This window comes from Canis lupus, chromosome 2, assembly GCF_011100685.1.
Source record: "Canis lupus familiaris isolate Mischka breed German Shepherd chromosome 2, alternate assembly UU_Cfam_GSD_1.0, whole genome shotgun sequence".
In the NCBI taxonomy this organism is placed as follows: Eukaryota; Metazoa; Chordata; class Mammalia; order Carnivora; family Canidae; genus Canis; species Canis lupus.
In genome coordinates, this window is record NC_049223.1 from 12,266,545 (window position 1) to 12,283,879 (window position 17,335).

Below are 17,335 nucleotides of genomic sequence, written 5' to 3' on the forward strand. Positions count from 1 at the left end.
TAACATATTTTTTTAACATGAGTGGCAAATAAGGGCATGATAGCAGTATAACAGAAGCTGTGTTTTATGTGTGAGTTTTCTCAGTGTGCTACTGTTTTGAAATGATCATATGTACACTTTCTTATTATTAAAGAAGAAAATTTAGCAATATATAAAGATCTTAAGAAAATGAAAACTTCCATCAAAGTACCTTCCTTGTAAGTGCAAGAGATAGATGAGTGGCTTAGTGGCTTCCAGGACTAACTTTCCACTATGCTAGGTTGTTGGGAGACAGCAAGTGAAGATGTCACAAAGGCATTCTCCGTTGGGTTTTTAAAAAGTCTTGGGGGTTGAGGGGTATTATAAGATTTGTAGGGGAGTTAAGATTTTTCCTCTGTCCTCATGGTTCTGTGGCTGGACCCAGGAAGTAAACAACCAAAGACAGTTTAACAGGAGAAAAGCATACAAAGTTTATTTGATGTTAATATTTCACGTAACATGAAAGCCTTCATAGAAGAGAAACAAATACCCCAAGAACTGGATAGACCTGAGAGCTTTATGTACCATTTTAACAAAGAACAATAAATTGTGAAGTCATGGCATGACAAGGGGAAAGGGAGTTTGAGTCAGGGGTAGTTATTAGGAAACCCATGGAGGAAACTAATGGAAGATAAGCATCATTTTTGTAGGTTGGCTTGTACTAATACATTTTGGCATCAGCTTTTTGTCTTTGGTGATCAGAATGTCTCTTCTTGGAGTGCTTGGGTGGTGCAGTCCGATGAAATCTCAGACTCTTGGTTTCTGCTTAGGTCATGATCTCAGCATTATGAGAGTGAGCCCCATGTCAGGCTCTGTGCTCAGCATGGAATCTACCTAAGACTCTCTCCTTCTGCCCCTCCTCACTTCCATGCTCTCTCTCTAATGAATTTTTTTTTTAATAGTAAAAAGAAATAAAAAAAGTTCTCATTTTCTTGCTGAGGGAAAGGCACTTTTCTCACAGAAAGTGGTAGATCCTGCTTCCAGGTAGAAAGGGAGAAGTCAGAGGACCCTTCCTGCATCTGCTGCATCTGAAGTGCCTTCAGGTCAAAAGAGTTGATATTCTGAAGTGGCATGTTTTGTGGTGGCATGTTCTGATCCCCTTAAGATTATAGTTTTAATTGTGATGAAATTGGCCTTTGTTAAAAGTAAATGTCTCAAGAACCTAGATCTGCAAGGAGGAGTGCAAACCCCAAAGTAGAGGGCTTGTAAAAAATGGTAGGTTCAAATGATGGTAGAGATTTCATTGTCTAATATTTCTACTAAGATTATTATTGCGTGTGTTGAAGTTCTAGACCAAAGTTTCCTAAGTTTTGATTGACCTGCCACAATTTTATTTTTCCTATAAAATCTTATTTATTTTTCAAATACAAGATGCAAAATTTCTGAATACATTTAATATTAAGGCAAAAATGAATGTACCTGCAATTCCTACCAAGAATAAGGTTCTCAAAAATATTTGCTAAATGGGAAGAAAATATAACTCTGTGAGTATAATATTCCCAGATCTTTTTACCTGAGTGAAAACTTACTTATAAAAAGCTAGTTAGTTAAAACTGAGCTCACCTTTTCTCAGGTTCCTAAAAAATTATCTACCTCTCTAGTCCTAACTCCTGTGTGAAATATACCATTTTTATTTCTCTTTAGGTCTTATTTCTTTTCCTCCCAATACAAACTTTTAATTACCTGTGTGTCTGTGTTTAGACTGTGAGTTCTTCCAGGCCTGGTACCTCGAAGGTACTCCACAAATGCAAGCCATTGAATGAATGAATCAGGGTTGAATGAATATTTCAAATGCATTGCTTTACAACCGAGAGTGTTAATTTCCTTTGGGAGAGAGAAAAATGACAAGGTCTGTCCATCAACAATCTTCTGTGGGTCCACAGGGAAGCTATTTTTAATAATGTCTTATATTTATTAAGTAGTAAGTATGGACCAATGTATTAATAGATATAATACTTGCAACTACCATGTCAAGGGGTCCTTTTATTATCCCCATTTCATAGATGGAGATACTGAAACTAAGAGAGATTCCACTAGCTTCCCAACATCATACAGCCAGTAAGTAATGGAGTCAATCATACCCAGGCAGTCTGATTTCAGAGCCCAGTTCTTAACTAGTGTACTTTCAAACTTCAACAAAATTATTTCACTGTCAGTGTTGTGCAAACGTGTATGTGTGAATGCTGTGTTTTGTCACAACTGAAGATATAAAAGGACCTATAACTCTCCAGTAAGCTGACCTCATTGGATAATCTGTGCAAAGACTTTCTCTAGAAGGAGCAAAGGATTTATTTTAACCAACCATATTCAGTCTTATGGACTCATTCTGTCTTATCTAGAGTTGTGGTTTGTCATCCTTAATTAGCCTAGCCATCTGAACCATCTAGTGCTTAAAAAACACTGATTCCTCTGCCTCTCTTCTCCTCAGCTATTCTGTGAGTGTTTCTCTGCTGTGTTTTCTCTCCTTTGGCAAGATAATAAACTCAACAAACACTCTCTTCCTCCTGTTCTCTTTTAAAGTTCTGGTGGTCTTCGCTTTATGCTTTGATAATGTGCAGTCCTGTGGGAGGATATTCCAGAGGAATTTCACCAACATTAGGTCCCAAACTCCAGATTTAGAAAGTTTGTTCTTTTTCAATCTTGATTAAGTAGTTAGACAAATCTGAAATACCATTATCCCATATAGATCAAAACAGAGAGATAATTATGTAAATTAGTGACAAGATGACTTAAGATCATGCTTTAAATAATGCAGAGCTCAAGTTCTGCACGGGAGTGTACAATAATGAGCTGGTTAGCAAGATTTTGCGTAATGGAATGAGTCCCTTTGGGAGCCTGTTCTAAAGGATAAAATGAAGAAGAAGGACTAGGAATTTGTTTACCAATGGTCTATAACTGATTTCTACTCCAGGGTGGAATGGTGCTAAGCATATTTGAAAATAGGTTGTTCTTTTAAATAAGCTAAAATATACTCCTATGCCAAATTATCTTCCATATCATAACTCCCAAATTATCTGGGTTTTTCCAGTTATTTTCAGAGCCATATTTTTATGCATAAGCTTTCATTTAATTCTTTCCCAGATAATTGAAAATTAAATATTTGGGACCCCATGTTTTTAGGAATGGAGTTTGTATACATATGTCTGTGAGAGAGAGCAAGCATATAGAACACATGTGTATGTATGTAGTGTGGATTTCTGCATTCTGTTCAAAAGTGTTCTCACTAAAAAGAAGAAAAGTGAGACAACACACTTTCTAGGATATACCTCAGTTATATTTTGACATATTCTTTTAATTTTGTTTCTATGGATTCATTTTTAATTGTATTTCACTATTTGTATTTTTGTAAGCTACTTACAAAAACAGAGTTTTTAACAGATGAAAAATACCTTATTCAGTGAAATAAACTAAAATTATCGAACTAAAAAAACACAATAAAATAATGTAACTCCCCTCTGCACATTTTAAAGAATTTAAAGAAGTTGTTTTATTTTAGCATGTTTGCTCTGTGGATCTGACCTGATTGATTCATGATAGGTATTCAGGCTTCTTATGAATGTTTGGACTGAATAGATGAGGAAAGACGAGTGCATATAATCTGTGATTTTATGAGAGACCAGAAGGACACTTTAAAGATTTTGCTCTATTTTGGGATGTAGAAGGAAATGGTGCCCTTTACAATTTACTATTCTTTGAATCTGGTATTTTAGAGAGATTTTTTCCTTTAAATTGGATAATTTATAAATGAATGCTCCCAAAGGAACTGGTGTTTTTTTTTTTTTTTTTTTTTTTTTTTTTTTTAGGATTTTATTTATTTATTCATGATAGACAGAGAGAGAGAGACAGACAGACAGACGGAGAAGCAGGCTCCATGCTGGGAGCCTAACACGGGACTTGATCCCAGGATTCCAGGACCACGCCCTGGGCCAAAGGCAGGCGCTAAACCACTGAGCCACCCAGGGATCCCCTCCCAAAGGAACTCTTAAAATCAAAGACAAAATATGTTGTTTGAAAACTGATTTGTCACCAGTACTTTTTAACTTACATATTTCTCAACTCTTGATGATTACTTGATTTTAAAATTCCATATGCTAAAAGTTAGGAATGTGCAAATAATGTTGATAAGAGAAAATGCCATGGTAAAAGTGTCTCATGGGAAATATTTCAGCTGCATCGCTCATATCATCTCATGGACATAGGTCATTACTTCCAGTTACACTTATATACTCAACCTTGAACAATATGGGGCTAGGGACACTGAGCCCCCACATGATCACAAACCATGTACAACTTTTGACTCACCCCAAACTTAACTACTCATAGCCTACTGGTGACTGGAAGTTTTACCAATAACATAGTCATGTAACACATATTTTGTGTATGTGTTATATACTATATTCTTACAATAAAATAAGTTAGGGAAAAGAAAATGCTATTAAGAAAATCAAAAGGAAATTATGTTTACAGTGCCGTATTTATTTTTTTTAAATCTGAGTATAAGTGGACCTGAACAGTTCTAACAGTTCAAACCTGTGTTGTTTAAGGGCCAACTGTACCTCAATTTTAGTATTTGGATTGAATTTGGAAAAGGAAAAAAATAATAATCATGCTGGGACATCTGATCATCAGATCCAATGTCTGGTGTTTTCTGGATGTCTGGAGGTCTGAATGTGTCTGATTTAATTCTCAAGACAGTCCTGAGGGGAAGGTGGTATCCTGATTTTACAGATGGAGACAAGGAAGCAAAGAGAGATTGGGGAAATTGGCACCTTCACAGCAAATCTAAACAAAGTTTTTGTGGCTCTTTCTAACTCCTTCCACTGTAGAAGCAGCTCTCAGACTTAGAGAATGTCAGAATTACCTGGAGGGCTTTTTAAACAGATTGCTGGGCCCTACCCTCAGAATTTCTGATTCAGTAGACCAGTGGTGAGGCTGAGAATTTGCATTTCTAACAAGCCTCTGATGAGGTTGATGTAGCTGGTTCTAGGGCTGCACTTGGAGAGACAATGCATTATAACATAGAAGAGGTCTAAACCTGTTTCAGTCATGTCCTGTTAATAAAAAGGGAGCATTCAGTGCCTGAGGGAAATCTTGAAAATCTGTGGCCTATTGTGCCATATGTTCCTCAAGTGCACTCTCTGTACCCTTGGGGGGTGAGGTGGTTTGCCTGGGGGTCCTTAAAGCTACAGGGTAAACATGATGCATCCTCAAGGAATGCCAGTTTTCCTTGATGTTAAGTAGTTTAACATGCCATTTTTCTATTAAAACAAACACACAGCTGTGTTATAGAGTAGAATACAAATGCACGTGTATTCCTAAAATAAAGCCCTAGATTTCAAAGAAAGTCTGCCCTGATGGTAGACTGCTTCAGGCTATGCTTCAAGCCTCAGAGGGTGTACATTGACTCTCCTCTGGCAATGAGCGGATTTAACTGAGGAAGAAAAATGTTATTTAACATCGATATTAAATACCTTTTTGAGCTGAGCGTTTCTATCTCTAGATTCAGATTCTTGTCTTCTTTCTGACTTTATAGTAAGCATTCCTCAGGGTCTAGCCTTCAGGACCAGGTAAATCAACTTTTTTCCGAGGACATATAGAAACCCCAACATTAGGGATGACATTTCTGGGGTGCCTGAGTGGCTCAGTTGGTTAAGCATCTGCCTTGGGCTCAGGTCATGATCTCAGGGTCCTGGCATCAAGCCCCGTTTTAGGCTCTCTACTCAGCGGGGAGTCTGCTTCTTCCTCTCCTTCAATCCCTTCCCCCTGCTTGTGCTCTTTCTCACGCTCTGTCTCTCACTTTCTCTGTCAAATAAATAAAATCTTTAAAAAGAGAGAGAGAGAGGGAGAGATGACATTTCTGTTTAACGCCAGATGCTATAGACTTCAAATTTTTTTAAAAAAGGAACTTAATATTGTAAATCTTATTGTCTTCATGGAAGAAAAGGATCAAAAGTCAGTTTGGGGGGATTTTTTCCTTCACTATGGGTACTACATACACACACGCACACACAAACACACATACCAGCAAATAAAGCACTAGGTTTTGGCATATACTGGTTCCTAAGTCAGATGCCCATAGTTCTAGGCTGTATTGCCCATTTGAGGTAATGCTTCAAATGCCACGCACGAGTATGGCTCCCCCTATTTAGGCTCCAATTTGTGGTTTTGCTAATGGCAATAGCACTCACCTATTTTTAGACATTAACATATTATTGTTTTTGTATGGCTCACAAGCTCAGTATGGTTATGTTGTAAATGGTTGAAAAAAATCAAAACAAGAATGATGTTTTGTGAAAAATGAAAATGATAAGAAATTAAAATTTCTGTTGTAAGAAATGGAGTTTCCATAAATAAACTTTTATTGGAATGTAGCCATGTTCATTCAGTTTCTTCTTGCCTATAGCAGCTTTTGGTTCCTTTTCCATTATAAGGGCAGAGATGAATTATGACAGAGACTTTGTAGCCCCAGTCTTAAGTATAGACTATTTGGCAGAAAAAGTTTACAGATCCCTGATCTGGATGGTACCAGAGACAGGTGCATTTTTGCGTTAAGGAACTGTGTGTCATAGATCCAGAATCAGACCACTTCCACCCACTGAGTAAGTTCTCTCATCTATCTGTCTGTTCTTCCCCCAAGGAAACCATTGGTAGCCAGGAGTTGTTTGAATGCTTGGCAACTCTTTGCAGTAAAAACATCAATGTATCTTTAAAATAGAGTGTTCAAGTTCAGAACTCAAGGCTTTTGGTGATGGGGGAAGGAAAAGTACCTCTATTCATTCCTATACCAATATTTTTAAATTTTTATGTCAGTAAATTTTATTGTCCCAATTCTTAGTCTTTGAAAGGAAAAGCTCAGAGAAAGTGTATGTGGGGTTTTCCCTTTATCTCATAGATTGGAGAAAAGTACAGGAGATAAAGAATTTGTGAATCAATCTAGGTGATGATGTTGGCAGAGGTATCACCTTTTTACAGTTTTTCCAAAGATAAATAGATTCATTTGCTCATACACAAATGTATTATCTCCATCCTGAATTCTCCCCCAGAAAGCAGAGCCTGAATTAGGGCTTGCATTGGCTTGTTTATTACCAAAAGTGGTCCAAGGAATAGGGATGTGGGAGAGGAAAACAAGAACAAAGGAAAAACCAAGGCAAGGGTGCATTCTTTCTTTTTTAGTTTCTTCTTCCTTAAAAAGGAAGCCTTACTGGGATATAAATCATGTACATAAAATGTCCCCCCCACTTAATACAGTTCAATAATTTTAGTATATTCAGGGTTGTGCATCCATCATCACAGTCAGGTGTTAGAACATTCTCATTAAACCAAAAACAAATCTTGCTTCCATTAGTAATCACTTCCCATTTTCCTCCAACCCCTTTCCAGATTCTGGTAACTACCAATCTACTTTCTGACTCTAGGGATTTGCCTATTCTGGACATTTCATATAAATTGAATCACATGAAACTGGCTTCTTTCACTTTCCATGTATTTAAGATTCATCCATGTTGTACAGTGTATCAGTACTTCATATATTTTCATTGTCAGATGACATTCCCTTGTATGAAGAAATCACATTTTATTTATCCATATCAGTTGGTGGACATTTGAGTTGTCTTCACTTTTTGGCAATTATAAATGCTGGGAACATTAGTTTACAAGTTTTTGTGGGGACATATGTTTTTAATTTTCTTGAGTAAATTCCTAGGAATAGGATTGCTGGATTATATGTAACTCTGTGTTTAATGTTTGGCCTGTTTTCCAAAGTGATTGCACCATTTTATTCCATCTAGGAATGTTGAGGGCTTCAATTTCTCTAGATCCTTAATTAACAACATTTGTTATTGTCTATCTTTTTTATTTTAATAGCTGTGGAGGGTATAAAGTGGTATCATATTGTGGTTTTGATTTACTTTTCCCTGATAGCTAGTGAAGTTGAACATCTTTTGCATGCTTGTTGGTCATTGGTATATATTTGGAAAAACATGTCTAGATTTTTTTTTAATTTTTATTTATTTATGATAGTCACAGAGAGAGAGAGAGAGAGAGAGAGAGAGAGGCAGAGGGAGAAGCAGGCTCCATGCACCGGGAGCCCGACGTGAGATTCAACCCCGGGTCTCCAGGATCGCGCCCTGGGCCAAAGGCAGGCGCCAAACTGCTGCGCCACCCAGGGATCCCTGGAAAAACATGTCTATTCAGATCCTTTGCTCATTTTTAATTGAGTTATTTGTCCTTTTATTACTGAATTTTAGGAATGCTTTATATATTTTAGATATAAGTACTTTATCAGATATATAATTTATAATTTTTTCCTCATTCTGTACATTGTTTTTTAAACTTAATGTAAGTTTTGAAGGAAAAGTTTTAAATTTTGATGTAGTTCAATTTTTTTTTTGTTTTGGCACTTGTGTTTTTGGTATTAAATACATGAAGGCTTTGTCTATCCCAAAGTCATGAAGATGTATTCCTTTATTTTCTTCTAAGAATTTTATAGTTTTAGTTCTTATATTTGGGTAGGTCTATGGTCTATTTTGAATTCATTTTTGTGGATGGTATGTGAAGAAATTGTAACTTGATTTTTCTGCATATACATATCCTGTTGCTCTAGAACCATTTGTTGACAGACTATTCTTTCCTTCATTAAATTATCCTGGCACCTTTGTCAAGAATCAGTTGGCTGGATCTATACCCTAAAAACTATAGAACCCTTCTGAAAGAAATTGAGGAAGACACAAAGAGATGGAAAAATATTCCATGCTCATGGATTGGCAGAATTAATATTGTGAAAATGTCAACGTTACCCAGGGCAATTTACACGTTTAATGCAACCCCTATCAAAATACCATGGACTTTCTTCAGAGAGTTAGAACAAATTATTTTAAGATTTGTGTGGAATCAGAAAAGACCCCGAATAGCCTGGGGAATTTTAGAAGAGAAAACCATATCTGGGGGCATCACAATGCCAGAGTTCAGGTTGTACTACAAAGCTGTGGTCATCAAGGACAGTGTGGTACTGGCACAAAAACAGACACATAGATCAATGGAACAGAATAGAGAACCCAGAAGTGGACCCTCAACTTTATGGTCAACTAATATTCGACAAAGCAGGAAAGACTATCCATTGGAAGAAAGACAGTCTCTTCAATAAATGGTGCTGGGAAAATTGGACATCCACATGCAGAAGAATGAACCTAGACCACTCTCTTGCACCATACACAAAGATAAACTCAAAACGGATGAAAGATCTAAATGTGAGACAAGATTCCATCAAAATCCTAGAGGAGAACACAGGCAACACCCTTTTTGAACTCGGCCACAGTAACTTCTTGCAAGATCCATCCACGAAGGCAAAAGAAACAAAAGCAAAAATTAACTATTGGGATTTCATCAAGATAAGAAGCTTTTGCACAGCAAAGGATACAGTCAACAAAACTAAAAGACAACCTACAGAATGGGAGAAGATATTTGCAAATGACGTATCAGATAAAGGGCTAGTTTCCAAGATCTATAAAGAACTTCTTAAACTCAACAGCAAAGAAACAAACAATCCAATCATGAAATGGGCAAAAGACATGAAGAGAAATCTCACAGAGGAAGACATAGACATGGCCAACACGCACATGAGAAAATGCTCTGCATCACTTGCCATCAGGGAAATACAAATTAAAACCACAATGAGATACCACCTCCCACCAGTGAGAATGGGGAAAATTAACAAGGCAGGAAACCACAAATGTTGGAGAGGATGTGGAGAAAAGGGAACCCTCTTACCCTGTTGGTGGGAATGTGAACTGGTGCAGCCACTCTGGAAAACTGTGTGGAGGTTCCTCAAAGAGTTAAAAATAGACCTGCCCTATGACCCAGCAATTGCACTGTTGGGGATTTACCCCAAAGATTCAGATGCAGTGAAACACCGGGACCCCTGCACCCCGATGTTTCTAGCAGCAATGTCCACAATAGCCAAACTGTGGAAGGAGCCTCGGTGTCCATCAAAAGATGAATGGATAAAGAAGATGTGGTTTATGTATACAATGGAATATTACTCAGCCATTAGAAATGACAAATACCCACGACTTGCTTCAACGTGGATGGAACTGGAGGGTATTATGCTGAGTGAAGTAAGTCAATCGGAGAAGGACAAACATTATATTTTCTCATTCGTTAGGGGAATATAAATAATAGTGAAAGGGAATATAAGGGAAGGGAGAACACGAATAAAAAATAAATTTATTATAAAAATTATAAAAATAAAAATAAGAAAAAGGAAAGATTTTTATCTGGGTGTTTGGAGTTACAGGCTTTTTAAAATGCTTTTGAATATGAAGTGATGATCATTACAAGTAATTAACATTGGGAATTAAGTTGTTTCAAAAAATAATAACAAATTAAGAGGGACCCAAGCAAATAAGGATTTTGATGCAGTTAGTAGGAGAAAGCCTTTGAAAGCTGTTTAATTGCGAGAGAAGTAACATACAAGAGAAAGTAATGCTTTGAATTGATTACCAGTGTTCTGCAAGATGCCCTACAGCAGAAAGGTTGCATTTAGGAAGTTGAGCTCAACCAGAGTGGGCATAGATAGGAAGGCACAGAACATCAGGGACCCGGAGAAAGGCCAGTAAGCCTGAGAAAGGTGCCTGAGAATCATCTGATGATAAAGATAATGATCTTGTTTCAGATATGAGGATTTTGAGATGTAGTAGGACCCCCATACTAAGATGTGCTTTCAGTGAGGAGAAAGAACTAAAGATCTGAATCCAATGGCAAAAAGAGAGATTTAAGTATCAAATACATGCAGGTGATATTTGAAGTGCAAAGTGTGGGTGAGGTCACCTGGAGTAAGGGCAAAGTGTCCACTGTGGAGCGGATGACAGAGAATGCTGCATTCGCCCATCCTATCAGCACCCTGTGTTTCTTTACTTAGGGTTTAAGATTGTCCTCAACATGATGGGGCTCTTTCAAATGTCAAGAAAAGAATTAGTCACTAGCAAGAGTATTTGAGTGACAAACCTCAAAGAGTTTAGAGAACTTGGCTTGAAGAAAGTTTAACCTGTCTTAAAGTCTGAACTTTTCTTTTCCAGTGCAATTTTATCTTTACATGCAATTGTCCCATGCTGTGTATTTCCTGTTTTGTCCTAGGGATCCTTTTGTGTGGACCCATTTTTAAAGTTTTATTTAGGGCAGCCTGAGTAGCTCAGCAGTTTAGCACTGCCTTTGGCCCAGGGTGTGATCCTGGAGGCCCGGGATCGAGTCCCACGTCAGGCTCCCTGCATGGAGCCTGCTTCTCCCTCTGCCTGTGTCTCTGCCTCTCTCTTTCTTTCTCTGTGTCTCTCATGAATAAATAAATTTTAAAAAATCTTTGAAAAGTTTTATTTAGAGTGAGACAAGTGGATATGTTTCATTTTTTTGTGTGCTTGTTTCTATGCTTCATTTTCATTTATTTATTTTTAAAAATTTGACCAATTGGTTATTTTATTTTTTATTTAAATTCAATTACCCAACATAAAGTACATATTCAGTGGATTATTTTATATGAAATTTTTTTCTTGAGTTGTATTTTAGGGCACTGGTTCTCAAATGTTGGCATGGAATCCTCAGGAGAACTTGTTAAGACAGAGATTTATGTTTTGGTTTTTGTTTATTTATTTTTTTTTGTATATTTTTTACTGGAGTTCAACTTGCCAACATATAGCATAACACCCAGTGCTCATCCCTTCAAGTGTCCCCTTCAGTGCCCATCACCCAGTCACCCCAACCCCCCACCTACCTCCCTTTCCACTACTCTTATTTGTTTTCCAGAGTTAGGAGTCTCTCATGCTCTGTCACCTTCACTGATAATTTCCCACTCATTTTCTCTCCTTTCCCCTTTATTCCCTTTTAGTTTTCTTATATTCCCCGTATGATTGAAACCATATGTTTGTCCTTCTCCGATTGACTTACTTCACTCAGCATAATACCCTCCAGTTCTATCCACGTTGAAGCAAATGGTGGGTATTTTTTTTTTTCTTGAGGTTCTAACTGAATAGGTTTGGGGTGGGGTCCAAGAAATATATCTTATGATCTCCAAAGGGATGCTAATGCTACTGGTCTATAGACCACGGGTTGAATAATACTGTTCTAGGAAACATGACTTTAAACTGGATGTGAAGAACATTGTCTATCTTACCCCTTATTTTTCCAGCCAGTTGGTTCCGGCATTTAGAGACATAGCACCATGTGCATCAGCCATTGCTTCAGCTCCAAGTCCCAGAGCACAGTGTCTCAGCCTCAAAGGATGTTGTCTCTGGGGTAGACCTTATTTGAGACTTCAGTGAGCTATTTCATCATGCCATTGATGAAGTCAGAAGCAGGCTGACTGCTTCTGAGTGGTATGATATATGGTAGGACTAGTGGATCAAATGATCAAATACCCATAGTTGTACCTTCATAGTCATAAAAAGGTACTTTATTTGATGATCAGTAGGATAGGTTTCTCTAAATTATGTATACTGTAAGTCTTTGCTGGGAGCAGCTGATGAAGAGACTAGAGGCCAGGGAGGGAATCCCATATCTATAGTAGGTATCAATTCCAGTAAGCAAAATTCCAGGTAGAAGTTGTCTAATAAATTAATCTGCCAGTGAGTGGCTGCCTGGTCTCCTCAGGAGATAATGCCATATTTAGAGTTCGGCATCAGACTCTGCTCTTGGCAGGCTGGGCATTTGGCAGTGACCTTGATAAGAAATGTCCCATGCTGTTTGGCCCAGGAATAGCCTTCGTTCATGTCACCACCTGGGCAACTGTGTAAGGACTTTTTGTGGAACCTCTGGAGTCAGCGAGTACTTTAGAGTGAACTCTAAAGTGAAACACAAATAAGAGCATGTTTTGTATCTTCTCTAGTAAGTTCAAGCCCCATGTTGGGCTCTGTACTCAGTTTGGAGTCTGCTTGAGATTCTCTCCCTCCCTCTCTCCTTCCCTCCCCCTCTGCCTGCCTGCCTTCCTGTCTCTCAGTCTCAGATTTTATTTATTTTGAGAGCATGAACAAGAGCAGGGGGAGGGACAGAGACAGAGAGGGCCAAAATCAAGAGTCCGATGCTTAACTGACTGAGCCACCGATGCACCCCTCGCTTCACTACTTTCAATCAAGGCCACCTCTGACTGGGGCTTCTGTGTGGCGTCACTTATAGTCAGCACCAACATGTAGAGTCAATCCATCAGGAAACTAGGCCCTAGGTGTTTTTCTCCTCTAATAGTTGATTGTAGGGTGTGTGTCCCCCTGTGGCTGTAAGATATGAGTTGAGGGAGATGTATCACTATGACCTAATAGCTCTAGAAGTTATGTAAGTTATGTGTGCCTTCAAGACCTGCTTGTATCTGGTTCTGGATATGCCATTTCCAACATATGACAGATTGCTGCTGTAGCCATCCAACATTATGATTTGATGGATCTGATAATATTGGTTCAAAATGGGCAATTCCAAACATATAATTATTTGGTGTCCTCTGGTTAAGCTATTAAGATTCTATTAGAGGTCCTTAGCACTTCAAGAACAGTTTTTCAAATGGTGAGTAGTTTTCTCCTGCAAAAGGCCTGGCCTTAGTCTAGGACCTGAAGAATATCACTTGACTCTTCTCTTTTGGCTTGTTAAGGACAGTACTCTACATTTTTATTCAATAAGAATATTTCTACTGCTATTAAATCTGCTGGATCATATGGCCTGAGTTGCAGGACAACTTGCAATGCATCCTGGACCAGCTACAGAATCTTCTCTTGAAAAAAAAAAAAAAAGAATCTTCTCTTGCTCTGAATGCCACTAAAAACTAGAACCTTTTTGAGTCAACTGGTAGATGGCTCAGAGCAATACTCCCAAGTGTGATATAAGCTGTGTCTAAAGTTCAGATAGACCCACCAAATGCTGTACATCTCTTTTAGAGCTATGGGGTACAAGATATGACAACTTGTTCTTTACTTAGGAGAGGATATCCTGACACACCACAGGCTACTAGACATCCATCTACTCCTAGGAATACTATGGTCTGTTAGCTGTAGTTACAGATCTTTACAGGTCAAGATACCCTGGTTGCCACTTGGCTTTGCTTTTCCTAACAGTAATTTCATCCATCTTGCCTCTGTCTGTTAAGTAATGCCACATGGCCTCTGCTATTATGCAATCCCCTTGTCCTTATTGAAGCCATAAATCCCAGTTCTATGTCAGCATCTCCTACTGTTAACTCTGTCTTGCAGAGCATAGCATTAAGGAGCTGTTCTCCTCTTTACCAGTGAAACTTCCAGGCCACCAGCCAACTTTAGCCCCTGAGCTTGTCTTTCTGGCTCATTTTGAGGTGTTACATCGTTTTGAATTTTGGCTTCAATTTTCTACCAAACCCCTGTAAGCCATTGGGAACCCGATTCTGGAAATGGTAGCTGCCTCCCACTTCCCTAATATGTCAGACTGTGGCTCCCTTGTGCTCAGAAAATACATGGTACTTTGGGAAGGCTCTTGCTTTCAGAAATCTTTGGAATAGAAGCTAGTCAAACCATCTCCTCTTTGAATAACCCATAATTTTAGAAGGACTCATTTCATATACTTCCTTTCCTTTGTGGCTAAATCTAAGATAAATAGAAATGACACTGATTTCTTACTGGTCCTGCTCTCCTTATTTTTCTGAAATCCTCTGTCTTCCTCCCCAGTTCAGAGTTTGTTTAGCTCTCATGTCTTTGTGGGAAGGTGTGGTAGCCATTACTAGTGCTCACTAGTCCTGAGATCCCTTTTCTTCCTGGGCATATGAGAAACAAAACTTTGTAGCCTCCATGCAGTTAGGCAGAGCTGTTTGCCTAGTTCTCACCAATGATCTGTGATCAGATAGGACATGTGTCACATTTGAGCAAAGGCAGTTGTATCAGTCATTGTAGACTGTCATAACCAAATACGACAGGGGCACCTGAGTGGCTCAGTGGTTGAGCATCTGCCTTTGGCTCAGGTCGTGATCTCCGGGTCCTGGGATCAAGTCCGGTATCGGGCTCCCCTCAGGGAGCCTGCTTCTCCCTCTTCCTAGGTTTCTGCCTCTCTCTTTGTATCTCTCATGAATAAATAAATAAAATCTTTAAAAACTAACAACAACAACCACCACCACAAAACCCCAAAACAAAATGCCACAGACTGGGTGGCTTCAATAATAGATGTCTTTTCTCACCATTGTGATAAAAGGTACCAGCAAGCTTGGTTTCTGGTGAGATCTCTTTTCCTGGCTTGTGGACTGCTACCTGCTTGTTGTGTCCTCACATGGCCTTTTCTCTCTGTGTACATGGAAGGAGAAAGAGAGCATGAGCTCTGGTGTCTATGCTTCCTATAAGGGTACTATCTCTATCAGAGTAGGATCCTGTCCTTATGACCTCATTTAATATTACTTACCCCCATAAGGATCCAAATATAAAGGTCTCTGAATATAGTCCCATTGAGGGTTAGAGCTACAACATGTGAACTTTGAAGCCCACAATAGCAGTGAAAACCTTCTGGGCCATTTTCCAACTTTCTTTTTGCCTGCCTTGGCAACCCTGGAAGCCATCTGTTCCAGATAGTACATTTACAAGATGGGAATAAGCTGAACCTTGAGTTAATACTTAGAAGGGTCCAACTTTGGAGAGCCAGTGGAACTACCAAGATCTTTGAGCAAGAAACAACATGTATTAATGGAGATATAGCACTGGCTCATTACTATAGCATGACCCATTCTATCCTGATTCTGAAGGAATACAGGTAGCCTCTTGAATGTCTGCACTACCTAATTTCTTTTTGTCTCATCACTAGTACAAGGTCTTTCAAATCTAGGAAATTTTATTTACGTTTTTCTGTATAGGAGTTGTCATAGGGGAACAAGACACACCACTTGAAATCACTTTAAAGGTTAATAGGTTGATATTTTTTATATTACTCCCCCCATCATGATAAAGTTTCCATAAAGATTATCTTGTTATATCCACAATATTTCAGTCCAGAAGCAGAAATACTCTAATTTTGAAAACATTCTTTTCATGCAAGTCACTGTTTTACATGTCATTTTTGTTTAGGAGTGAGAAGGCCTTCTACCATTTACATCGAAGATAACTGTGCCTCTCCTGGAGTGAATTATCAGTTTTAAAATACACCTTTATTTTTTATTTAAAATGAAGGTGATATTCAGATTCATCAAACAGTTGTATCTTTAATTTCTTAACACATGACATTTTCCAGGCTCTCTCTGGTGTTAGCTCTCAGGTAGCTTTATTTGTGTGCTACTCTTAAGGTATATAGAGCTTTCTCCTGGATTGCACTATGTTGAACAAATAACCAAAAAACTCCTACCCTAAGGAGCTTGGAGTTGGCAGGTAGGTCACCTAATCTAGGATGCAGAATAAAGAACAAGCAGTGTGCTATGGGTTAGGGTTGTTGTTTCTGGAAAGATCAGCAGCGAAGGTGGGTTTTTAGCCCAGTGACACACAATTGATGCAAGGGTACAATGATTTATCAGGTAAAATGAGACATTTAACAATAAAACAGGCCATTAGGAAGTCACCTGTGAGTCATTACAGTAGGCATTTCCGTTTTAAGGATGGCCTCCACCTTGTAGCTGGGCGAGGCAGAGAAATGGCTTACCCTTCAGGAGCTCTCGGCTTGGCTAAGCTATTTTTTACTGCTTTTACATGGTACCTGAAGGGAACGTGAGAGGACAGAGAAACAAATGCAGTCAGCTTCCCATCGCCAGTAGTGATGATACCTGTCTCCAATTATAGCCTCCAAGAGATCTCTGAAATTGTATTTCTGAAATGGTCATTTATTAAAAGCTTAAGGCTCTTCTGATAAATACACTTGGAACTTCTGTCATGCTCCACAGGGCCAAAGGAGACTGCGTTCGTGCTCAGAGTGAGAGCAGGGATGGTGTGAGCCGGTGGGGGAGACAGGTGCTGTTCAGGGCTGTGATTCAGCTTTGTGAGTAATGAAGTGACAGGCTGGAAGGCAACTCCATTATCTGTGGTGCAGTGGATCCATCCATCTGCAGCAAGGGAAAGTACATCGAGAAGGCAGGAGGCATATAACATGAAAGGAAGTGAAGTATGCAAGTTAAGTGGGTGGTCTTGGGAGTCAGGGAAATTCACTTGGAATCCTGGACTGAAAGATTTTCTACAGGCTACTTAACTTCTCTGAGCCTCAATTTCTCCATCAGTAAAGTGGGGATAAGGATAATGCCTTCCATAAAAACCTTTGTACCTATTGAATAAAATAACTTGGGGAGAACTGAGCATAATACCTGACAAGAATCAAAATAGAAACAAGTCATTCACTTCTGTGGCCACCTGCTAAGGGCTTTGTA

The 17,335-nt window shown here is 38.7% G+C and overlaps 1 long non-coding RNA gene across 2 annotated transcripts in view; it reads right to left on the minus strand.

Annotated features, from left to right (window-relative positions):
• Window positions 1-12,509: 12,509 nt before the first annotated feature.
• LOC111091357 overlaps window positions 12,510-17,335 on the minus strand; it is a 135,308-nt gene continuing 130,482 nt past the window's right edge. For both annotated transcript variants that reach the window (XR_005355200.1, XR_005355201.1), the window contains 3 exons: window positions 16,541-16,674; window positions 15,182-15,284; window positions 12,510-12,842 (listed from right to left, as the gene is read on the minus strand). This is a non-coding gene — a long non-coding RNA (uncharacterized LOC111091357). The remainder of the gene's footprint in view (window positions 12,843-15,181; window positions 15,285-16,540; window positions 16,675-17,335) is intronic.